At 41.8% G+C, this 9,482-nt stretch overlaps 1 long non-coding RNA gene across 1 annotated transcript; it reads right to left on the reverse strand.

Moving 5' to 3' along the window:
* Nucleotides 1-440: 440 nt before the first annotated feature.
* On the reverse strand, nt 441-1,423 carry LOC131926504 (uncharacterized). The gene is made up of 2 exons (XR_009383504.1): nt 1,358-1,423; nt 441-568 (listed from the first exon to the last, which is right to left on the reverse strand). It is a non-coding gene; the product is annotated as an uncharacterized LOC131926504 (long non-coding RNA).
* Nucleotides 1,424-9,482: the final 8,059 nt, after the last annotated feature.

A 9,482-nucleotide genomic window follows, 5' to 3' on the forward strand; every position in this document is an offset into this window, starting at 1 on the left:
ACCAATTGCCTTGTCAGTACATGGGGGGGGGGGGAATCTTGTAAGGTCTCACCTGTAGATGAGGAACAACAGATAATTAAGGCTGTGGAGAGGGAGACAGAATCAGTCTTTCCCAAGTATTTGCCTCCAAGTGCTTACGCAATGCCAAATTGTCAGCTCTGCAAAGTTATAGACTCAAATATGAACTTAGTGCTTGTATTTATATATGTCTACGTCTATATGCACACCATAATAATAAGTTAGAAAAAAGAAAAAAAACAAGAGGGATAATGCATGAAATTAGTTAGAGTTTGAAAGTAAAGGAATGCAAATAGTGGAAGGGATACAGGATATGATGACAATTGGGGATTGAAGGTGATCAAGAAATATTATATATACATGTGAGATGTGACAACGAAACCTATTATTCTGTTCAATTAATAGTTGCTAATAAGCCAGTCTTATTGATATGTGCCTTTATTTCCATCATTTGGGAAGCAGAAGCAGGTGGATCTTTGTGAATTTAAGGGTGTCCTGCTCTCTACACAGTGAGTTCCAGAATAGCCAGGACTTTGTAGAAAGATCTTGTCTGAAAAAGCCAATAAATAAATAAAACAAAAATAGTAAATAATGGATGCTAATGAAATAATAGAATAAAGAAGTAGAAAGCAAATATTTCATTAATATTAGCATCCATTTTTCATATGTACTGTAGTAATTTGAAATTGATTTGTATGATGTGCTTAATTATTATTGTACCTTCAAACTAGGGAAGTTCTATTAGTTCTTTTATTTTTTTTTGTAAATTGATATATGGCAAGAATGTAAAATCTTCTGGTGAATGAAATAAAATCTCAGAAATAAATACTTCAAATTTAACTAGACTAGAAAATAAAATAAGAATATAAATTTAAAAAATAGCATATGGTGTTAAGATACCTGGTAAAGTTTAATTACTACTTAAATTTAACTAGAGGATGTAACCAGTCCCTTGGAACCCCCACCCATCACTGCTCCAATGCCAACCAGAAGGAATAATCCTGTAAGCAGTCTCCCCTATTAAAACTCCCAATTGGACCCTGCAATCTACAAGACTCATGCCCTACTCCAAACATACCCAGCCTCCTGTAACCCCAGTGGCTTCCTGAGACACAGAATCTGCCAGCTCTCATTGGACTAAGAAATGAGTGACTCTTCTCCCACCCAGAGTCATGCCTCTAGGACCTAGCCTCTGGGACACAACCAGTCCCTGAGAACCTCCATCCATCGCTGGCCCAATTGCCCACCAGCAGGGAAGATTCAAGCAGGCAGGCTCCCCCACCACAACCCCCCATCAGACCCTGCAATCTAAAAAACCCATGCCCTATTCCAAACATACCCATTCCTCTGTGATGCCAGTGGCTTCCTGAGACACAGAATCTGCCAGCTCTCATTGGACCAAGAGCTCTCATTGGACCAACAGAGGCTTCCTGAGACACAGAATCTGCCAGCTTGGATTGGACCAAGAGAGGCTTCCTGAGACACAGAATCCACCAGCTCCAATTAGACCAAGAGCTAAGCTTGAACTCAGTGTGGCCCCTGAGACACAGACACAGCAAGCACAGATTGGACTAAGAGCAACTCACTCAGAAACAGGCATTTCTTGCACCTATTGGAGAAAGAGATGGGTAGAAGCCAGTGTAAAAATACATACAACATAAAGAGCAATATGGCATCACCAGAAACTAGCAGTTCTACAACAGCAAGACCTAAACATCACAATGTAAAAGAAGCAGAAGTAAGCAACCTTAAAAATAACTTTATGAAGATGATAGAAGCCTTTAAAGAAGAAATGAAAAATCCCCTTAAAGAAATTGAGGAAAGACAAGACATTCCAAGACAAAACCAGATTAAAACAATGCCTATCCACAAATCCAGCCCTACAGAAAGCAACAGAAGGAAAATTCCAACCTAAAGAAATCAGATGCACCCACAAAAGCAGAGGCAATAGATAACTACATAGCAATAAATCCCAAAGAAGGGAAATACACAGACACTACCACAAAAAGATAAAAGAAATTAACAATCATTGTTCATTAATATCCCTTAATATAAATGACTCAGTTTGCCTATACAAAGATACAGGCTAACTAATGGATCCAAAATCAGGATCCATCTGTCTGCTGCATAGAAGAAATACACCTCAACTTCAAAGACAGACACTACCTCAGAGTAAAACGGTATGAAAAGACTTTCCAATCAAATGGACTTAAGAAGCAAACAGGTGTAACTATCCTAGTTTCTAAAAAAAAAAAAAAAAAAAAAAAAATAGACTTCAAACTAAAATCAGTCAAAAGAGATTGGGAAGGATATTACATATTCATCACAGGAAAGATCAACTGAGTTGAAATCTCAGTTCTGAATATTCATGCTCCCAAATACAAGGGTACCACATATGTAAAAGAAATATTACTAAAGCTTAAATCTGTTGGGGACCGATTCCAGACAGCGGTGTCCTTACTTTATCAAACCTTACAAAAGCAGGAAGTTCCTGGCCTAACCTTGGGCTGTACAACTTCCTGGAGTACCTGCTAATCAGCCAGCTGCAGGGGCCTGGGACCAAAGTGACCTCACCCTCCCTTAGGAATTTTCTATTCTTCTCTCCGTGCTTCCCCTGCTCCCCCACCCTGCCTGAAGCCCTGTTTATAAGCCTCAACACCCACTCAATAAATGAGACCTCGATGCAACTCAGACTGACTATGTCTTTCCTTTACGCGCCTGGTCTCCTTTCTCTCTCGCCCCCATTGATCTTTCAGGAGGTGCATCCTCGAGTCTCATCAAATAACCTGACCCGTGGGACCAGGCAAGTGGCACCCGAACGTGGGGCTCGAGGCACGGTGACCTGCCGGACGACAGACAACAGAAGGGGCCCTGGAGAGGATCAGGGTAGAGACACCCGGACCGCATCACTCGTGCAACGCAGGAGAGTCTTGAGGTAAGTGTGTCGTCCCATCGATCATGGGCAAAAATTTATCTAAAGAGGCTGTTTTTCTAAAGGAGATGAAAAGGTAATCTTAGGGAGAGAGGAATAAGAGTTAAGAAAAAGGATTTGATAAAATTCTTCCAATATGCGGAGGAGAAATGTCCCTGGTTAGTGATTAATGGACCAGGAATTCACCCTCTGACTTGGAACAAGGTTGGAAAAAATATTAACAAATTACTCAGAGACAGGGAAAATGTCCCCAATGCCTTTTTTAGTTTTTATGGTGTGATTAGAGATGTTCTAAAGGAAGCAGAGGGAGATGGGCGTGTTTCACATTTACTAGCCCTTGGAGAGGATTTTCTCTCAAACTCCCCCTGCCTGACACCCAAGGGTCCAGAGGTTTATTGACATCTACTGGTAAGAGCGCTCTCTGTCCTGTCTGTGTCTCTCTGTCATGTTACTTTTGTTTTGTACCAGTCGATCGATTTGTACTTTGCAGGCTCACTGGGGCAGACGTGTCTGGACAGTGAACCTGGCGGCGAAGGGAGATGTCCCAGAGCCCTAAGGCCACCTCAGAGGTGACCATTTGGTTTAGGAGCATCTTTGGGTATCTTCCCCCATGGTGGGAGGAAGTGCCACTTTGTATTTTGTCCCGGGAATTTGTCAGAGCCATTTTGTGGGTTTTTTTGTATGTTTTGTTGTGATCATTGTTACTTTACTCTCTCCTTCTCTTCCAAGAAAAAAAGGTGCATGTCTGACTGACAGGGATGTGGAAGCCCCTGATGTCTGTTTGATTAAGGACAGAGATCTTCCAGTCTGGATTGTTTTTGGTGTGATTGAGCCTGGAGGGTCACTCCCCCCAGAGCACATCAGGCTGTCATTGTTCTTGGAGCTTTGTTGGTTGTCTCGTTGGGGCAAAGTTTTTTCATGTGCCCTTGGTCTTGTGTGTAATGTATTAATTGTTCTCATTGTTGACTTGATTGTGACGGACGCTATGGGACAGTTCCCTTCTTCTCTACTAGACCTTTGCCTAGCCCACTGGAAGGATGTGTGAGCCACAATAGAGGGAACTGGGTTCCCCACCCCCACTCCCCGATTGAACTGAGATAAACAGGTAGCTCCTGCCAGGTGGGGCTTACATACTTCAAGAGGGGCTTGCTGGCTGTGAATGAGGCTGTTGTCTCAGTGCTGATGTTCTGGTTCTTGGATTGTCTGTGTAAATGTTATTTGTTTCTGTCTACTAACCTCCCTTATTTTCCTAGAGGAAGAGGAGGAGAGAGAGGCATAGCAAAGGCCACCTCCCTCCCTCCGTAGCTCTCTTGCTATCAGGACTGCAGCCAGCTGGCTGCTCTCACGAGGGTGGGGGTGCATGCTCTCGGTACAGGCGGGCAAAGACGGGAGCTCTGGACAAGGCAATGGGGAACTGCCTGCAATTGACAAAAACTGTGTGAACACTAAAGAGAGAATCTGACCCTCCCTTCCTTTACTGTGATAACTTCAAGGTCTCTTCTGCCGGCCAGCAGCTTCTCTTGTTAACCCTTCTCTGTCCTGATATTGCTTAAAAAGAAATGTTAAATTACCAGTTCAAGATACTGGGAAAATTATGCTTTTGTTTCCACAGGAAAAATAAAAATTTACATGGTGTGAAACCTCAATAACCCCCCTTCCTCTATCCCCTACAGACAAAGAGGAGCCTAAACCAGGATTCCTAAGTGTAGATAAGAAGTTAGACCCCTTTTTCCCAGGTGGCTTTATCAGCTACAGAAACTTAGAAAAACACAGAGTCAGAATATATGACCATCTGGCAGAGGCTAAGTGGTCATAAAACATCCCAAACTTCTCGAACCCCAGAGACAGCTCATAAAACTCCTAGACACAGTTGTTTAACAAACAAGAAATAAAGATAATATGAAAAATTACTGATGTGAACCAGAAGGAAGGCAGGCTGTGAGAGATGAATTATGTGGTCTGTGCCTTTAAGAACTAGCCTCACTAAGAAAGGGGCGCTCCTTCCAATCTCCTTGCTGTGCGTGAGAGATTTGGAACGAGCCCCCTGCCGAGGCTTGTAAACTTACTTCATCTGAATAAACCTTGCTTTTTGCATTCTGTACCTAAGTCTCCCAATGGCTTCTTTGGGGGCGATCTGGGCATAACAATGGGTTTTGGTCATTTGAGTTCAGTGGGTTACAAATACTTGCATCATTTAAGAGACTTGGTTTCAAATTATTGCTGGTTAAGATAAAAAATAATGTTTTTATAAAAAATGACTTGAGATATATATAAAAAAGAATGAAACATGTTTCAGATTTCTTTGTCTTGCTATTTTGCTGTTACATTGAGACTCCAAAGGGTCATAGTTGTAAAAACGTCTGTCTACTCTACAGGTATGAATGAAAAATGTGGCCACATGTATGTTTGGTTTTGAATGTCTGAGTTTGTATGTCCTTTGTGTTAAGAAATACAAGTTAATACTAGTCATCTGGCTATTCAGATACTAGTTTAAAGCATAAACTGTTCTATTTAAATAAAAAAAAAACTAAGAGGTATATTTGACTAATATATCTATAGGAGAACAAATTGGCCTGGTTATTGTTACCAAACTTAGAGATATTTTCAAGATTAGGCCTAGATTTGTTTGGCTCAGATACATTTAATAGATAATGGTCCTCAAACCTGTACAAGGTCTGATGAATATGGCATTTACATTATTTGATAAAAAGCTTACTATAGCAAACAGAGACTCCGAGCTTCCCAGCTCCTAGCAATGACTCCCAAGGTCTCCAAAGAAGATATGGAACAACGACAAGAAGATGCCACCTGAATTGTGGACAACACCGACCACTGGGCAAGACACTCTGACTCAACACCTGCTGCCAGGGATCTGGCCTATGAGACACTGACAAGATAAGGGAGAATTTCACATTATGGGCCCAGCAGCCAAGACTGATGCTGTCCTGACACCTGTCCTGCCAACACTATGAAGACTATAGGAGCCTGGGATGATGGCAGTCTGGGTAATGGATAGTCTATGTTGTTTTTTAAATAGACTTAAAAGTCTGCACTCAGGTAAAGTTTATCCTTCTCAGATCTTTGATGACATTGATGACTGGACTAGCTATAGCTTTCTCAGCTTAGTAATTGATTGATCAATGGATTAATTAATTAAAGCTAATAAGTCTCTTTAGAAAAGATAAACAGGTTCTAAATATAGACTTACAGATGTTTTTCATTGGGCCAAGGAAATTTCAGTCCAATCTATATTTGGTTCTCTAGATAAAAAAGACACTATGGATTTCAGGGCAAATTGATAGTACTACAATTACTAAGACTATGGGTCTAAAAGTTCCAAATAAGTTCATAAGTTTTAACTCCTGTTCCTAGTTTATATCTGTCTCAACAGGTTTCCACTTGGCTGACAGATACATCCAAGCATCATTTGCTGGTGACAACCTACTGCAAATGACTATGAGCCCTGAACTTGCTGAAATCTGATATGGACCAATTCAGCCGATACGCATACCATCTCTTCAGCTGGTCAATAAAACGTTCCCTCTTGTCTTTGACTAACATTCTGGCTTTCCAGGGCCTTGATAACAATGTCCCAATGTCAGCAGGAAGTAATTACAGAAGAGAGAAAACATCGCCCCTGTTTCCCCCCCTACCCTGGAATGTTAGATCAAAAGGGAATTTCTTGTCATAGGGAACCTGAGATAAAGTTCCAAGTTCCTTGAGGATAAGGAACTCTGTCAGCCATCACAAGGCTTTTGGCTGTTGGCTCTTATATCACTGATGTCTTAACTAAATGATGATTCATGTCTGGGTACCACTAAACTGAGGATGCTAGAATTCCAATATCCACCTCTGAACCCATGACACACTTGCAGATGGCAAAAACTAAATAAGGGGAAGCTCGCTTTGCCATTGATAATGGAAAAACTCTTATGTTCTGGTCCAATTAGTCTCTGATATGGAATTCTTTGAGCAGAGAGGCAGATACACTCGAGACCCTGTGTCTATGACTATTGCCCTCTTGTTAGGTATTGGGACATCACTGCAGGAATTGGTACAGGAACTACTGCTCTCGTGCAGAGCAACCAACTTATGCAGTTACAAATGGCTATGACTACTGACCTAGAGGCCATAGAAAGATCCATTTCTGCTCTGGAGAAATCTTTAACCTCGCTCATAAGAGGTCTGGATTTACTATTTTTTAAAGGAGGGGGGATTAAGTGCAGCCTTGAAGGGAGAATGCTGCTTTTATGCCGACCATACCGGTATTGTCAGGGAATCAATGGAAAAATTAAGGGAAAGGCTGGCTCAAAGAAAAAGGGAGTTTAAAAATCAGCATGGGTGGTTTGACCTTTGGTCCCTGGGCCTTTCAGCAGTTGACTCGGTTTATCAAAAATCAGATTGATTCGGCCTTACCACTACACGTCTCGATTCATTATCACAGAGTAGATTCCAAGGAGGCCGGCCAGGAGCCCCATCAAGGACTCAGATTCAGTGTCCTAAGGCCCTAACGTCCCCATGGTCCTGCTAGAGGGTACTCAATGATGGGAATAGTACAGGGCCCACGCCGGAGACAACAGCGTACAGAGGTCGCCCGAGACCGGCTCAACACAGCACGCTGCCAAGCGTGGGAAGCCCCCTGTGTAGCCTAAGACAGGGACTCTCTCGGACCACCCCAATCACATGGACTTGGTCCATTTTTGAGAAAAGAGGGGGAACTGTTGGGGACCGATTCCGGACAGCGGTGTCCTTACTTTATCAAACCTTACAAAAGCAGGAAGTTCCTGGCCTAACCTTGGGCTGTACAACTTCCTGGAGTACCTGCTAATCAGCCAGCTGCAGGGACCTGGGACCAAAGTGACCTCACCCTTCCTTAGGAATTTTCCATTCTTCTCTCCGTGCTTCCCCTGCTCCCCCACCCTGCCTGAAGCCCTGTTTATAAGCCTCAACACCCAGTCAATAAATGAGACCTCGAAGCAACTCAGACTGACTCTGTCTTTCCTTTACGCGCCTGGTCTCCTTTCTCTCTCGCCCCCATTGATCTTTCAGGAGGTGCCTCCTCGAGTCTCATCAAATAACCTGGCCCACGGGACCGGGCAAAATCATACATCAAATTCCACACATTAATAGTGGAAGACTTCACACCCCACTCTCACCAATGGATAGACCTACCAGACTGAAATTTAACAGAGAAATAAAGGAATTAACAAATGTTATGACTCAAATGGACTTAATACATATGTACAGAACATTCCACCCTAACAAAAAAAAGAATACATCTTCTTCTCACCATGCCATGGAACCTTCTCTAAAATTGACCATATACTCAGTCACAAAGCATATCTCAACAGATACAAAAATTTGTAATAACTTCCTGTACTTTATCAGACCACAGTAACTTAAATTTAAATTTCAACAATAAAAATTACAGAAAGCCTACAATCTCATGGAAACTGAATAATGCTCAACTGAATCGCCAATGGATCAAGGAAGAAATAAAAAATAAAGACTTCCTAGAATTCAATGAAAATGAATATAGTACATACTCACACTTCTGGGAGACCATGAAAGCAGTGTTAAGAGGAAAATGGCCATATAAAGAAGTTGGAGAAATCTCACACTAGTGACTTAACAGCACACCTGAAAGCTCTAGAACAAAAAGAAGCAAATTTACCCAGAAGGAATAGATGCCAAGAAATAATCAAATTGAGAGCTGAAATCAATAAAATAGAAATAAAGAGAACAACACAAAAAAATCAATGAAACAAAGAACTGGTTCTTTGAGGAAGTCAACATTATAGACAAGTCCTTATCCAAACTAACCAAAAGGCAGAGAGAATTTCCTGTAGCATGAATCTTAAAAGTTCTTATCAATAAAATCAAACCTGAGCCATGTATTGGGGAGAACTGGAAGATCAGAGAACCAGAACAAGCCACAGCTACCTCACCTTGCCAGATCCTCAGCTAGTCTTGTTTCCTCAGACTGGAGGCCTCTGAGTCCTCATCCAGAATGGGTCTCAGCTGAATTGCTGCTCAAAATCCTGAATGCTTAACCCGCCAAATGTTTAACCAGCAAAATGCTTCTAGTTTCTGGTCTCCACGCCTTATATATCTTTCTGCTTTCTACCACCACTCTCTGGGATTAAAGGCTGGCTTTCTGGGATTAAAGGCATGATGAGTCACCATGCCTGTCTGTATCCTTGAACACATGGATCTCTGCCTCTGGAATGCTAGGATTAAAGGCGTGTGCTACCACTGCCTGTCCTCTATGTTTAATATTGTGGCTGTTCTGTCTCTGACCCCAGATAAGTTTATTAGGGTGCACAATATTTCGGGGAACACGATACCACCACAATTTCTAAATTAACGAAATCAGAAATTAAAAAGGAGACATAGCAACAGACAATGAGGAAACACAGGGAATCATCAGGTCATATTTCAAAAACCTGTACTCCACAAAATTGGAAAATCTGAAAGAAATGGACAATAGGTACCACATACTACAGTTAAATCAAGACCAGATAAAAAATTT

This window comes from Peromyscus eremicus, chromosome 16_21 (genome assembly GCF_949786415.1).
Source record: "Peromyscus eremicus chromosome 16_21, PerEre_H2_v1, whole genome shotgun sequence".
Taxonomy (NCBI): Eukaryota; Metazoa; Chordata; class Mammalia; order Rodentia; family Cricetidae; genus Peromyscus; species Peromyscus eremicus.